Raw genomic sequence first — 16,348 nt, forward strand, 5'->3', positions numbered from 1 at the left:
GTGCCCACAAATCTCCACAGTGTTCAGGAAAACCGGACTTCCCCCAACAAGAACTCCTCACCCCCCAGCTTGGAAAACCCACCCCAGTAAATATCGGGGCCATAATCTCTCAGGCACTGCTGTTAGCAATCGAGGTGTAGAGCAGAGTGCACACTTCACATTCGCAGTTCGCACCTCTGGTTTGTGCCGGTGTAGTTTCTTGCATGTTCACAGGTGGCCTCCCGGTTCTTGGAACTTCTCACACAACAGCTGCTGGCACGAAACCATGAACAAAGACATTCTACTTCAGGGGACCCAACCTTTATAAGATTTGCAAATTGATATAATACAATAAGATTTGCAAACTGTGGCAGGAGTCAAATTATCAAGGCCCAGAGGAGCAAAAAGTAAAAATGTTTCCCTCTTTGGCCCCGGCTCCTGTTCCCACTAGATTGGCTTGGCAGGAAAGCCACAACTGCTTCCACACTCGGACCCATGATTAAAAAAGCAGTCAGGTCCCGATGACATCATTGGCACACTAATCTGCATAATTAAAGTTGAACCTGACTGATTTACATTGGGTGTCCTTCCCACCTGATTATACCCAGAAAAATTGGCCCTTTAATATCTGGTACATGTGGGGGTAAATTGCCATGAGGATTCTCCTGCTTGCCTGCCATAACTTCAGAAACACCAGAAAAAGACGTAAATGTTTTTCCGGGGTTCCTGTGGTGGACAAACAGGAGATCCCGCGCAGAAATTTATCCCCATTATATTCATTAAATTACTAGTGCAAATTTAGTATACCTTAATGTAAAACATGTGTCGCACAAATTTTCATCTCTCGTCCTGTGAAGGCACTGACTCATATTTGAATATACTCCACAGTTGCCGGGTGTCCGGCTACATTTACCAAGTACATTTACCTCATTCTTCATGTATAAGCCTGATCAGTGAATGTTGGTGGGCTATTTGACCGCTGAAGACATCACATCCAGGTGCAGTCCTGCCCTGATTCAACATCAACACGTGTGATTTGCAGCAGAAGCCACTGGATAGTGATCAGGAGTGGGAACTCTGGCAGAATTTCCCTCTCTCGAGCTCAACTCTGCCTCAGGCCATTGGTGGCATTCCAATGATGCTACTGCTGAGATCAGCTAACTCAATGCAGTCTGCTGCTCAACCTGGGATTTTCTTGGTCTGTGTGGCTAAGTACCACACCAGACAGTGCAGTTACCAAATGGGCCATCAGAGGAGCTGGTGTTCAAAACCGTTAAATAAAAAATTCCTCTGCCAAGAAAGAAAGAACTTGGATTTCTACAGCGCCTTTCACGATCTCAGGACGTCCCAAAGTGCGTACAGACAAGTCTGTCAAGTTTTCTTAATTCAATATTATTCAGAACTCCGTGCACATTAATATCAGGTCTGAAATTACTATTTGTGATATTAGGGGATGAATACCTAATAGGTCTGTATCACATTTCTCTGTCTGCTAGTTAACAGGCATTAAACCGTCGACAGACGAATGTCATGGGTGCATTAAACCTTCATATGTTAATATTGCAAACAGTATTATAGGTGGGTTTGCTGGAAAGAAATTTCAGGACTCCCAGAGCTGTCACATCTATATATAAATGTCTTGCACTCAGGACATACACATCATACATCAGCCATCACACTTCTAAGAGCCAAAAATCTAATAAAATAGGAAGCCAATATTCCCTGCTGGTTTTAATGATCTTGATAACTGAGCCTCTCCTTACAGGTAGGAACTATGGGAGTAACCGTCACCACACGGACTGCAGTGGTTGAAGAAAGCAGCTCACCAACACCTTCTCCAGGGCAATTAGGGATGGGCAATAAATGCTGGCCTTGCCAGTGACGCCCGCATCCCAGGAATGAATAAAAAAAACCTGGGATTTACAAACATCCGCCAAGCCGCAGAAACCTCGCCCAACAATTGGCCCCTAATTGACCTCAGGATATGTCTAGTCACATCACTTCCAGGGTTTACCTGACAGTTGTGGAAAGGGACAGGCCAGGTTAACAGTTAAACATCGCAGTGCTGCTGCAAATCTCAGAATACCTGTGAGCATCACCATGGAGATCAGCTAGCAGATGAAAAAAAAATTCTTGTAATAACTTCCTTGCTATAGCCTTTTACCATGTGTCATTCTTTCACTTTTGAAAGCAAACTTAATTTAAGATGCGAACAAACATACGGGCCCTGAATTTCCATGGAGATTGTCCCAATCTCCTGCTGTAAATTCAGTGGGAAATCGGTGGCAGTCCTGAGCAGTCTGCATATTTGCAGTCAAAGGTCACAAAAATAATCTGTAATATTACAAAAAAACTATTATTCAGTCCTCTAAAAAGTGGGGAAACATAAGCTCTCTGTGCTATGAACTTGGAGAGTATTAACATTGTTTTCAGGTCTGAGATATAGGCAACTTTACCAGTACCTGTTAAACAAGTACAAAGGTATGCAGAGAAGCCACAGAACAACAAATAGGATGTTTTTCCACAGAGCCCGCCATCTCAAGAATAGTTGTACAACACTTTGCGGTACAACACTGACTTATTCTCCACAATCGCTACAATTCTACCCTTTGCAAAGTAGCAAGCATTGGTAGGAATCTGGTGGCATGGATTCCCAAGAGCTATGTATTATTTATTATGTTTTATAAGCTCCCCTGTTAGTTCATCAAGTTTATCCAGGGAATAACTGAGGCATATCAAATAGGAAAGTCCCCGGCGTGCTGAGTCAGCTGGTGCTAGGCTGTGTGGCACCAGGGAGATACAATTGGGTTCAGTGCCCCGGGTTAGAAAAATCAGCTATGGTTCTCACTCTTGGTTGCTCTACAGAAACCAGTCCTGGAAGTATGTGTGTGTAGACGCCAGATAAGAATAGTCAGGCCTACTGACTTTCATCATCAAATCTCACGTGTGAATAATGGCCACTTGGGTGAGATACTGGAGGGCCTCAACAGGGAATCAACACCTTCAAGTGAGGAGGAAAAAGGAAAAAATTGGCAAGGAGAAGAAAAGCTATGCTAATATATTTGCCATTGTAAATAGGTTATGGAATTCAATACACATTTGAAAGTGCTTAAAGGATAACTGCTGTACACAAGTACTGCCAGGGTGGCCATATTTTCTAAACTGAATCCGGGGACACATAGGGTGAGAGCACAGCAAAGTCACCAAGACACGTTTCAAGAAAACTGGCATGATGACTTTGTTGCTTCTGCAAGTGGAATGCACGTAGAGACAACGCCATTTTCACTTTACACCGAATCTCGAATCTTGCGCGTGTTCTGCCAATAGTGCTGTACCATCTGTGCTCGTCCCGAATACCCTCACTTTTAATTTCTAAATTTTTAATCTGTTCCAAACAGACTGAGATTTTCCACACAAGGTGTGGAAACCCCTCTGTCTCAGAGGGTTTCAGAAACCTCTTCCCGGTGGGAGAATTTAGAACTTGTCTTATTCAGTAAAAGAAATCACGATGCACCACACTAATCTGAGGTAAAGTAAATCCACTCACCCACCAGCTCTCACTGTGCCCTCGGCTTCTCCTGTGCATTTTAAAGGTTCCACCCTCCAGCCAGTCACTATTGGCTGAAACACGGGGTCTTGTGACTCAATCCCCCAGAGTGCAGTGCGGCCCGATCTATTAATGGGGCCTTTTCTCCACCGTGCTACAGGAAACTTTGTGCTATCCGGCAGCTACGGGACCGAGCTGTTGCCGTCCCATCAAAACTGCCGGACAAACCAGCGCTAATGTTGAAACATACAGAGATTTTGAGCTCCGTATCTGGCAACAAACCCTGTTGCTTAGCAACAGCTTCTAAACAGTCGGCCGTACCTTGCAAGCATCTCTGTAGCTTAGCAACAGCTTCAGCGAGACCTTGCAGAGCCTGACTGGTGAAAAAAAAGCAATGAAAAGAAAAAAAACCTAACGGAACGGCACCTGATTTTTGCCGGTGGCTCGCGCATTCCGGACAGTTAACCTCCGGATAAACCAAAGTTTCCTGTACATTGTGGGAAGGCAGGGCCGCCATCGTTGGCTCTGTTCAACTGGCTCCTGGAATCCATTCCTGAGCTCAAACCGGGTGGGAACAGGCCAAGAATCTCCCCCCGGGGTTTCTGTACATTCACATTTGAAAAAACACAGACTCTATATGGGGACGAGTTTTCTGAACTGGGGACTTTTCCGGGGCCACTGTTTGCTTGGGGACCTAAAACAGGGACAGTCCCCGGAAAACCGGGATGTATGGTCAGCCTAAAGTACCCAGGCCATGAATGTTTCATACTTGATGAGTAGATCCCACTTGTTTTATCAACATTACATTAGGTCTTGCTCATTTAGAGGAAAGTTCAAATAATGTTTGCATTAAGATGTAAGACCATAACACTCAGGTGATGAGTGGTGACCCCTACATCCAAATACAAGCTGCAGTGTACCTATCTCTATAGGGACATTATTAAGTGTTCTTAATGTCACAGTTCAAAGTACAGGAAATGCAGTAGATGTCACATTCTGACAGAAATGCTGACTTAGAGATGATGATGGATTACTTAAGTAAATGGTATTTGCTGCATTAGCAAACTCAAAAATACACTTAATTCCTAGCTAATATTTAAAGTCCTGCAAGGATTAGTCATCAACCACCCTCAAATGCTTCATATGCAACTGGCACTGATGATACTAAAAATAAGTACTTCAATATGCCTTGTAACTGTTAGAACATCAGACAGAGGAAGATACGTAGTTAAGGACCTAGAGTTGACTGAAAATGATGAACAGATTTTTTGCATTTTACAGATCTGTACTTAGCTCTGAGAGTTTCTAATCCAAATGCTGCAGTGGTTGACTGGTACCTGTTCGTAACCTTACTCAAATATAATAAGATTTTAATAAGGTCTGAACAGATTAATTACTACAACCTCCTTCCTCAGTTGTGTAAATATGTACCTGTGTCTGTAAAGGAGAAAGGTAAATGCTCCAATTTCTCAACATCAATAAACTTGGCATGAGGTTAAAATTACACCAAAACATTAATTTGGTATTGACTCCAGCACTGTATCAGTCTCTGGAACATGGGACAGTGAGATGAAGAGCTTAGACAATGAAATACAATATATTAGAAATTTATATGCTGTGGGCAGTGCCTAAGGGGACATTGTGATACTGTTAGGTGTCCTGCGGGATACTTCACCAAAGGTGGAGAAAGAGGATTATGCAATGACACAATTCCATCACAGATGGTTTCTGCCTACATATTTGCTCTTCTATCTCCCTCTGACTTCTTTGGGGGTCTATAGTACACTCCCAGCAGTGTGATTGCCCTCTTTTTGTTCTTCAGTTCAACCCATATGGCCTCATTTGATGATCCTGCTAACATATCATCCCTCCTCTGGCTTTGGTCTCCCCAATGTTTAATTGATGGAAATTGCAGCACATCCAGGAATGGATGTTGGACAAGCAGGTTGACAACACAGAAGCAGTGGAGGGGTTGAGTGAGGTGGTGGAGAGGTAGAGCTGGGTGTCATCAGCTTACATGTGGAACCATACATCTTTGGATGATGTCGCTGAGGGGCAGAATATAGATGAGGAATAGAAGAGGGCCAAGGTAGTTCCTTGGGGGAACTCCAGAGGTAACTGTGCGGGGACAAGAGGCTCCTATGGACTTTTGCGTTCCAATTCTAATGACATATTTCTGTCTAATTTATGACACTACACTTTAGGAAGGATGTTAAGGATGGTGCAGAGGAGATTTACTAGAATGGTACCAGGGATGAGAGACTTGTTATGATGAGAGACTAGAGAAGCTGGGATTGTTCTCTTTAGAGCAGAGAAGGTTAAGGGGAGATTTAATAGAGGTGTTCCAAATCATGAAGGGTTTTGAGAGAGTAGATAGGGAGAAACTGTTTCCACTGGCAGGAGTGTTAGTAACTGGAGGACACAGATTTAAGATAATTGGCAAAAGAACCAGGAGGAGACAAGGAGAATTATTTAATGCAGCGAGTTGTTATGATCTGGAATGCATTACCTGGAGGGAGCAGATTCAATAGTAACTTTCAAAAGGAATTGGATAGATACTTGAAAAGGAAAAAAATTGCAGGGCTATAGGGAAAGAGCAGGTGAGTGGGACTAATTGAATAGCTCTGTCAAAGAGCCAGCACAGTCATAATGGGCTGAATGACCTCCTTCTGCGCTGTTTGATTCTATGATTCCATTTAAAATGGGGACTGGACTACATCTGCATGCCCTGATTGATTATCCTTGCCCTCAAACCTAGCTTCACCTGAAGATTACATTTTGGTCTTTTTAAAAATTTTAATTCTCTGATTACTGCTCAGGTGTCATTACCTTCATAATTCTGAATTTAGGAAATTAATCAGGAGGTTGATGAAATTAGAGGAATATGATTTCTACGGAAAAAAGAAATGAGATATTTGTCTCTTTAAAAAATGAAAAAGAGCTTTAAGTAAAATGTTTCCAGACATTGACAAATGTATCTAATTTTTTGTTGAAATACCTAAATGTTATTAACAATGATTATTGGCAACTACATTTTTCCCACAAGATAACACAAATCTATTTTTGCATACTGCAAAGATTTTTTTGAAAGAGGTAGGATAAATTCACAATTATAATCTGACAACATTTAACAATTACTAAGCTTTTTTGGTTAGTTGTCACACACCTATAAACGCTAGTAATTCTTTTCAGTTGACAGTTGACCTCACTCTAATGAGTACCTTGCACCAAGGAAACCTGAGGCAACATCAGGTTACTGATTAACCAGTGGTACCACTGTCTGACTTGTACTAATCACAGCCTTCTATTGCCTGAATGTGCCAATCTGGAGAAAATCGTGCAACAGTCGTATCTGTAAATTCTGTTACATCTGCATAATAGAGCAACAAAGCGAAACAACTTGTGCCTGACCCCTGATCTTTGGAACAGGTCTAGCCCTTTGGAACTTTGGAAGCAAATGAGTAATTAGGCAATCAGATTTACTGCTGGGTAGAGTTGCTCATTGACGTCTTGGTGGAGTTAATAATTTAAAGAAAAAAATGAATAGAATGGTCTTAAGGAGCTGATTTGAAAGACAATATCACATTAACCCTTTAGTTTTGTTCATCCATAGATTCTCATGGGAAGGGTAGCAATTTTGCGTAAAGTATGTATCATGAATTAGGTGTTCACTGCAGTTACATTGAAGAATGGACTTTGAATCAAAAATACCTATTGATTCTAGAGGATACAAAACTAGAATATTATAAAAACAGAATAAATATCATCCACTATAAACACAACTCAGATACTTTTACTTATCTGAAAGAGTGCATATTCTCAAATTTAGATTTGAAAAAAATTAGTAAATGATCATTATTACACAAAATTGTATCAAATTAAACTGAATATTGTTATGGCCACCATCTGCACAACATTGACACTTAACCCAAAAGAACTGTGGTTAGTCCCACATAATGCTGTACTACAATCCTGGTTTATCAAATACCTGTGTAACTAAAGAACTGCACCTTCACTGTACCTACTGTTTATACCGAAGTAATGTGTCAAGCTGACTTTGCGTGTTCACCTGCTTATATTTAGATTATTGATACCAGCCCCTTTTGGTTTAATATCTTAAAACTCTTGACTCTTAACTGAGGCAAACTAAATAAACAGCAAATCAGTGGGCAAAGTTTCCAGCTAATTTCAATACAGATATATAGAAATTACACATTTCAACTTACTTTTGAAATGGACCTTAACGAGAAGGTTCTCTGCAGAAAATAAATTAATTGTTTCATTTCCCACTAACCTTGGAACAATATGACATTGAAGGCAAATGATTATTATAAGTAAATTAAAGCCAAAGCTTTCTACTTCATTTACCTCACAATATTACATTTTGTAGTTGTAAAAAGAAAGTCTGCTGTACCTTTTAGTTTTCCTGGGTTTGGCAAGTTGGGTTAGCACTGACACCTCGGCCAAAGAGCAGCCTTTCCTTCAGATCATGAGAATTGTGCAACTCTATTATACTGTACTTATGTCTCTTTATTGGTCAATAATCCCAGTTATTTAAATTCCTGGGAAGTCATTTGCTGAGGGCAATTGGAAAAAACTTTGGTGGGCGGGGCGGGCTTTAAACTACCTGGTGCTGTAGATTCATGATCAGTTTGAAAATTGATGGTAACCCGAGTGTGTAACTAATGGATTTCAGAACACACCAAGTCAAACCTTGAGGAATGAAAAAGGGGATGAAGCTTTGACATTTTCACAAAGGTGGGATTTAAAAAAAAACATTTTAGTGAAGGAATCGACAAGGGAGAAAATTAATCATATGTAAACAGCCTCTCCCTAACATACATAGTGCAAACGAACATTTGGGAAGAATCCAATAAGACAAGGAATTTTAAAAAGATTTGATACTTACGATTATTTAAACTTTTTTTTGCTTCCCTCCTCATTTACTTACTATTTCCTCTTCTACCTTAATTTCTCTGTCAGTGCACTCTATTGTGAAACTGAGCACAACTCCTGTGTAGCTTCAACTTGATAAATTAAAATGCTGCTATGAAAAATTCTTGCGGTAAATCAATGGGCTTATCTGTGTGTTGTGTAGTTCCACTAACAAGAATTAGTGAAAAACAAGCTGTTCTCATTTGTAAACTGAATTCAGTAGTGGGCAGGGATGGCAAAAGAATGATTCATGACAGTAAAAATAGTCTGTAAATAGTGACAGTAAACTAGGCCTCAGGAACACTTAGGCAAAGCAAACAGCACACCTTTTTAGGCAGCAAAGAGCTGAATCAGGCCTAAGATAAGCCTACATATTGTTTGGGATACAAGTCACAATGCTCCCACAGTTCAACAGGCCGCAAAAAAACGAAGCAAGCTCGAAAACGATTCACTGTTAGTGCTTCCAAGCTTAAACAAGAGCTGATAAACCAGGTTGGTTACTACTTAAGCTGGTTTGGGGCAGCGCTGTTTGGACTTTCGTATGAAACAGAAATTAATTGTGGTGCTGAACTAAAGTTTCACTCATAACTAAATTGTAACAAATAATTTAATATTAGATAAATACCCCCAACAGCCACAACAGCAGAAGATGACACTGGGAGTGGGGGAGTGAGACTAATTGTACAGCTCTTGTAAAGAGCTGGCACAGGCACGATCGACCAAATGGCCTCCTTCTGTGCTGTATGATTCTATGAAACAAAGTTTATTTTACTCTAACAATGTAGGCCCCTTGGGTCGGAGAGATCATAATATGATAGAATTCTTCATTAAGATGGAGAATGAAGTAGTTGACTCAGAGACTAGGGTCCTGAATTTAAATTAAGGAAACTATGATGGTCTGAGGCACGAGTTGGCTAGGATTGATTGGGGAATGTCACTCAAAGGGTTGACGGTGGATAGGCAATGGCAAGCATTCAAAGACTGCATGGATGAACTACAGAAATTGTTCATCCCAGTATGGCATAAAAATAAAAAAAAGGTGACTCAACCGTGGCTAACAAGGGAAATTAGGGATAGCATAAAATCCAAGGAGAGGACATATAAATTGGCCAGAAAAAGCAGTAAACCTGAGGATTGGGAGCAGTTTAGGATTCAACAAAGGAGGACAAAGGGATTAATTAAGAAGGGGAAAATAGAATATGAGAGTAAGCTTGCAAGGAACATAAAAACTGACTGTAAAAGCTTTTATAGATATGTGAAGAGAAAAAGATTGGTGAAGTCAAACGTAGGTCCCTTGCAGTCAGAATCAGGGGAATTTATAATGGGTAACAAAGAAATGGCTGACCAATTAAATACATATTTTGGTTCTGTCTTCACAAAGGAGGACACAAATAACCTCCCAGAGATGTCGGGGAACATAGGGTCTGATGAAGGGGAGGAACTGAAAGAAATCAGTATTTGTAAGGAAATGGTGTTAAGGAAATTGATGGGACTGAAGGCCGATAAATCCCCAGGGCCTGATAATCTACATCCTAGGGTACTTAAGGAAGTGGCCCTAGAAATAGTAGATGCATTGCTGATCATCTTCCAACATTCGATGGAACCTGGAACAGTACCCATGGATTGGAGGGTAGCTAATGTTACCCCACTATTCAAAAAAGGTGGTAGGGAGAAAACGGGGAATTACAGACCGGTAAGCCTGACATCGGTAGTGGGGAAAATGCTAGAGTCCATTATAAAGGATGTAATAGCTGAGCACTTGGAAAACAGTGACAGGATCGGACAAAGTCAACATGGATTTACAAAAGGTAAATCGTGCTTGGCTAATCTACTGGAATTTTTTGAGGATGTAACTGGTAAAATAGATAAGGGAGAACCAGTGGATGTGGTATATTTGGACTTTCAGAAGGCTTTTGATAAGGTCCCGCATGAGAGGTTAGCGTGTAAAGTTAAGGCACATGGGATTGGGGGCAAGGTATTGACTTGGATAGAAAACTGGTTGGCAGACAGAAAGCAAAGAGTTGGAATAAATGGGTCTTTTTCCGAGTGGCAGGCAGTGACTAGTGGGGTACCGCAGGGATCGGTCCTTGGACCCCAGCTATTCACAATATATATTAATGATCTAGATGAGGGAACTAGATGTAATATCTCCAAATTTGCAGACGACACAAAACTAGGTGGGCGTGTGTGCTGTGAGGAGGATGCCGAGAAACTCCAGGATGATTTGGACAGGTTGCGTGATTGGGCAGAAGCATAGCAGATGCAATATAACGTGGATAAATGTGAGGTTATCCACTTTGGTGGCAAAAACAGGAAGGCAGATTATTATCTGAATGGCAATAGATTGGGCGAAGGGGAAGTGCAACGAGACCTGGGTGTCCTTGTGCACCAGTCGCTGAAGGTAAGCATGCAGGTGCAGCAGGCGGTTAAGAAGGCAAATGGTATGTTGGCCTTCGTAGCGAGAGGCTTTGACTGCAGGAACAAGGATGTCTTGCTGCAGTTGTACAGGGCCTTGGTGAGCCCACATCTTGAGTATTGTGTGCAGTTTTGGTCGCCTTATCTGAGGAAGGATGTTCTTGCCATGGAAGTTCAGCGAAGATTCACCAGGCTGATACCTGGGATGGCAGGAATGACGTATGAGGAGAGGTTGGGTCGATTGGGCTTGTACTCGCTGGAGTTTAGAAGAATGAGAGGGGATCTCATTGAAACTTATAAAATTCTGACAGGACTGGACAGACTAGATGCAGGAAGGATGTTCCCGATGGTCAGGGAGTCCAGAACCAGGGGTCACAGTCTAAGGATAAAGGGTATGCCATTTAGGACAGAAATGAGGAGGAATTTCTTCACCCAGAGAGTGGTGAACCTGTGGAATTCTCTACCACAGAAGGCAATAGAGGCCAATTCATTAAATATATTCAGGAAGGAGTTGGATATATTTCTTAAGGCTAAAGTGATCAAGGGGTATGGGGAGAAAGCAGGGACTGGGTACTGAATTTGGATGATCAGCCATAATCACATTGAATGGCGGAGCAGGCTCGAGGGGCCAAATGGCCTACTCCTGCTCCTATCTTCTATGTTTCTATGTAATTCTATAACATTGTAATAAGCTACGTACTATACAGGATATATGTACTGAACCCGCAGCACACTAAAAAGACACTGGCCAATTCTAATTATCGGGCAGACATTGGGCGGGCAGTGGGCGGAGTGATGGCATTAGGCAGGCAGTGGGTGGAGTGATGACATTGGGCGGGCAGTGGGTGGAGTGATGACATTGGGCGGGCAGTGGGTGGAGTGATGACATTGGGCGGGCAGTGGGTGGAGTGATGACATTGGGCGGGCAGTGGGTGGAGTGATGACATTGGGCGGGCAGTGGGTGGAGTGATGACATTGGACGGGCAGTGGGTGGAGTGATGACATTGGGCAGGCAGTGGGTGGAGTGATGACATTGGGTGGGCAGTGGGTGGAGTGATGACATTGGGCAGGCAGTGGGTGGAGTGATGACATTGGGTGGGCAGTGGGTGGAGTGATGACATTGGGCGGGCAGTGGGTGGAGTGATGACATTGGGCGGGCAGTGGGTGGAGTGATGACATTGGGCAGGCAGTGGGTGGAGTGATGACATTGGGTGGGCAGTGGGTGGAGTGATGACATTGGGCAGGCAGTGGGTGGAGTGATAGTGCCACCTGCCCTCAGCAAGAGGCCCCAGACATGTTGCGAACTGTGAGTGCTGAACCAGCATTCACCTGTGATTCGTTGATCGGGAGATGTGGGAAAATTGGCGGCTCCTCTAAAACGTCTATTTGAAAGTCAAGACTTAAAGATGGTGGATTGTAATCTGGGGTGGGGAATGGGCACAAAAGGACCATTCATGCTCCTCCTGGCCCCGCAAAAATAATTTTGAAAACTTACATGTGCTGTTTCCTGCAGAGGGTCCCATTAAGGACCACTGGTTAGGTTGCTGTGCGCCTAGTACCAATAGATGGAGCATGCAGGGTGCACACTCCGCTCATTAGTACCTGAAAATTGCATTGGGGTACTATGTACATCATAGGACCCCGATTTCCATGCTTTATTGAGGCTCCCACCAGTATCAGGCGGGTGCTCTGGCCACCCATTTCTAACACCAGTTCGAAATGGCATCAGGCGGATTGAGAACAGGAACAGTGCAGTAAGTTTAGCGCCACAATTTTTCGCGCGCTACCGCCTTGTTCACACCTGGCGGAGGCAGTAAAAATTGGCCTCACTCGTCCTTGTGAAAAGGTATTTGCCAAGTCTTTTTTTCTGTTCAAAAACAAATAACGTGTATTGAAATGCGTATCACATTACTTGCACAAGACATTGTTGTTACAAAAATAAAATACGGTTCTCCTCCCTCATTGAACAGAAGCTACTAAATATTTTTTCACAAGATGATGCCCCATTAGATCTAGTAACCCTTTTACATTGCTTATTAATTAACTCGGCGGGCAACTAGTGCCAAAAAGTCACAAGTTCTATTGCACTGGTGCTTATGGAGTCACTTCATTCAGCACTGGTGCACTGTAGCTATGGATGGTTAAAACTGATTTCAGTGGTCACAGAGCCCACTGGGTCTACTGAGATATCATAGGGTATGAGGAAATTGAAGCTCTGTCAGGTGACTGATCAACTGACTGATTATTCCTAGTGGGTGCTGGGTATTTCTCCTTGTAGCCTAACTTCTCACGTCCTTGAAGGTCAGGTCTGTGTCTCATTTACTGAAGCAATAGTGGTTGAATTTTGGGGGAGGAGCGAGGGAGTGCTCTGTAAGTTGTTCCTGTTGTTTCAGTATAATCAGGTTCACTTTCTACTTTTCACTAAACAACATTATTTCACCGTTCAGTACCCTTTGTAAATCAAACTGCACTTTAGTAATACAAGCGTCAGCCTTGACTCAGTGGTAGCACTCTCACCAGCTGAGTCAGAAGGTCATGGGTTCAAGGCCCATGCCAGGACTTCAGCACATAATCTAGGCTGACACTTCAGTGCAGCACTGAGGGACTCTTTCAGATGAGACATTAAACTGAGGCCCCACCTGCCTTCTCAGGTGGGTATAAAATTGCATTATTCAAAGAAGAGCAGTGGAGTTCTCCCAGTGTCCTGGCTGATATTTATCCTTCAACCAACATCACTAAAAACAGATGATCTGGTCATTTATTTTATTGCTGTTTGTGGGACCTTGCTGTGCGTAAATTGACTGCAACCTTTCCTACATTACAACAGTGACTACACTTCAAAAGTATAGTACTTCATTGGCTGTAAAACGCTTTGGGAAATCCCAAGGCTGTGAAAGGCACTATATAAATGCAAGTCATTTCTTTATTTCATTTCATCTCCCAAAACTGAAACTACTAAATATCTGAAATAATGCAAACACTACTACTTGAGGAGGGTGAATAAGAGGGTCTTACAAAACATACATTAAAAGCATCTGAAATATAATGAGAATGATATACAAAATGGTGACTGTGAATAGCAAGCATTTACTGATATACCTTGAGATCAGCATTGTAAAAGGTAAAATATTAGTGAGATTTAAAAAGAAAATCGCCTATGAAATGTGATGAAAATGTTGATGTTTATGTACCCTCTCCACCCCCACGCCCCCCCGCCACCCACCCCGCCACATTTTGCTCTCCTTTCCTAATGGTGGTGATTCATGGTGATGACTAATCCACCGGCATGATCAGTCCCCCATCAGTGGAAGGAAAACCTTCAGTACCACATCCCATGCCTTTGGAGCAAACACATTTGTTTTTTTTAGGTTGTAAGTATTTATGGACAATTGTACATCTTCGCATATGGCTTCAATGCCACCACACAGCAGTATTTTTTTCTACAATGAGGAATAACAAAAAAACAGTAATACAACCATAATTTACTCACAGTTTACCAGTTTTCCTGGTGAATACTGAATCAAGCTGCCACTGCAAACCCCGCACCCCCCCCCCCCCCCCCCGCCAACCTGAAAGATGACCCCACTTTGTCAGGAGGCCACTTCAAAGATGTGAGAAAAAAATTCTGACCCTCTAATCTTTGGGGGTCCAGGCCCCAACCCCAACCTTGACGCCCCAGGTGGGCCCCATTTTTGCTAGTTTTGGCAAAGTTCACCTGGTGAACCTATGCCGATTGTATGCTGGGTTCCGGCTCATGACTGGGGTGTGGGAACTCCTGATTTAGAGACTCCCCACCCCCTTACATCAATGGCCTGGTGTAGGGGCAAGTGGAGGCTCCTTCCCCACAGGCCATCCCAGAAACTAGGCCCTGCCAGGTGTATCCGGGTCCCAGCAGAGCTTACAGCCATTTTGACTGAGCAATTTCTGGGTCTGAATGTCACCTGCTAATACTGTCAGCAGTGATTCATGCTGTATAGGGTTAGATGACCAAGAATATAAGTATCAGCATTTAACATTTACTCCTTAGATCTAGAGTAATGTACTGAAAAATGTAATTTTAATTTATGCTCATTCACTCCCCTCGGATTTCCATATTGTTCTTCATAGAGGAGGTTTGAAGGCCCTGAACTGGAGCAGTGCTTGTGTCAGTGCTGGTCAGTTAACAGGAAACCTGCTTTACGAAACAGAAGAGGTCTCAGATGTTTTATCCTCCCACCATGAGGTTCTTTATTCCCCTTCTCAACTGAAAACTGTCAAACTCGTACATGGAGAGAGAGGCAGCATTCAAAAACAGTGAAAGCATGGAATCCATCATCTCTGAATGGGAACTTGTTGCTCTTGTGCTAAAGCTACTGGGCTGTGACAGTTGGAGGCAGTGATTTGAATATGTGGCCTCTGAATGGAAGTCCAGTGCTCAACCACTGCTGCTGGTTCGCTGTGAAATGTAAAACGGTTGCTAAGTGAATGATTGTGCAACTGAACGAATCCACAACACAAATCGCTAGAACTACAGTATATGCAAGATTTTAATAAAGGTACAGCAAACAAATGATACCTCACTAACAGAAGTTGATGCAAATTTGCACAAATACAAGTGAAGTTAAAGTCTTAGAGACCCATGGTGTCACAATTTACACGTTTTAAATATATGAAAGCTGAAGGCTCAGTTGTAAATAAATCATAGCTTCTTATAACTTGTGAAGCTAGCCAGTTAAACCAGGTGTGAAAGTCCCAGTGTGCTATCGATTTGGATCCATGGGTTGTGTAAATATTGGGCCTGAATTTGCAGTCGGAGGCTTCCCGTGGGCGGATGCCTCCGAACGGCAAAAAATCTACGAACCTACCTGATGGTCCTGGATCCACGGAGACTCACGCTTCTGGGCATCGATGCGTAGGCCTGCGTAGAGGCCCACGTATCCCAGGGGCGCAGGCGGTTCGCAAGCGTCCTTGGGATCACATGGGCCACCCAACCAATGAAAGAAAGGGATCCCAATTTCATTCGTATGGAATCCCCATAAGCATGAATGGGGATCACATAAAAAACACATTAACATAACAAATAAATAAAAAAAAGTTACATATTTAAAAAAAGTTAAATTACAATTTAATTAAACATTTAAAATAAAAATTTAATTTTTTGAAAAATAAATTTAAATGTTTTAAAGAGGCTAAAAATAACCTTAACTTATTTTACAGGTATTTTAATGTTTACATAATTGAAATTTTTATTTTTTATTTTCATTTAAACGCTTTTACCAGGCGTAACAATTTCACAGGCATCTGCTGGGCAGAAGTTGGGCAAATAGCTTCGCGCCTGAAAACCCGGAATGTGCACGGTCCTTATGGGCGCACCACGTACGCACCTGTAGGGGCCGCAAAATACAGCCCATTATAGAACACCACGGCCCACAGATTTTAAATGGTAATGTCTTCGTGGAAAAGTGACATGAGGAACAATTTCTATTACTATCT

The 16,348-nt window shown here is 42.4% G+C and overlaps 1 protein-coding gene across 8 annotated transcripts in view; it reads right to left on the reverse strand.

Annotated features, from left to right (window-relative positions):
* Positions 1–16,348, reverse strand: part of rbm47 (RNA binding motif protein 47) — a 381,884-nt gene that overhangs the window by 49,290 nt on the left and 316,246 nt on the right. Inside the window, exon 1 of one of the 8 annotated variants that reach the window (XM_085969028.1) lies at positions 7,941–8,123. The exons of the other annotated variants lie outside the window; for them this stretch is intronic. The gene's annotated coding sequence lies outside the window, so the exon portion shown is untranslated. Of the gene's footprint in view, positions 1–7,940; positions 8,124–16,348 lie in introns of those variants that run through there. 8 annotated transcript variants of the gene reach the window in all.

Source organism: Somniosus microcephalus, chromosome 2 (genome assembly GCF_052327205.1).
Source record: "Somniosus microcephalus isolate GS21.2 chromosome 2, FLI_Smic_1.0, whole genome shotgun sequence".
In the NCBI taxonomy this organism is placed as follows: domain Eukaryota; kingdom Metazoa; phylum Chordata; class Chondrichthyes; order Squaliformes; family Somniosidae; genus Somniosus; species Somniosus microcephalus.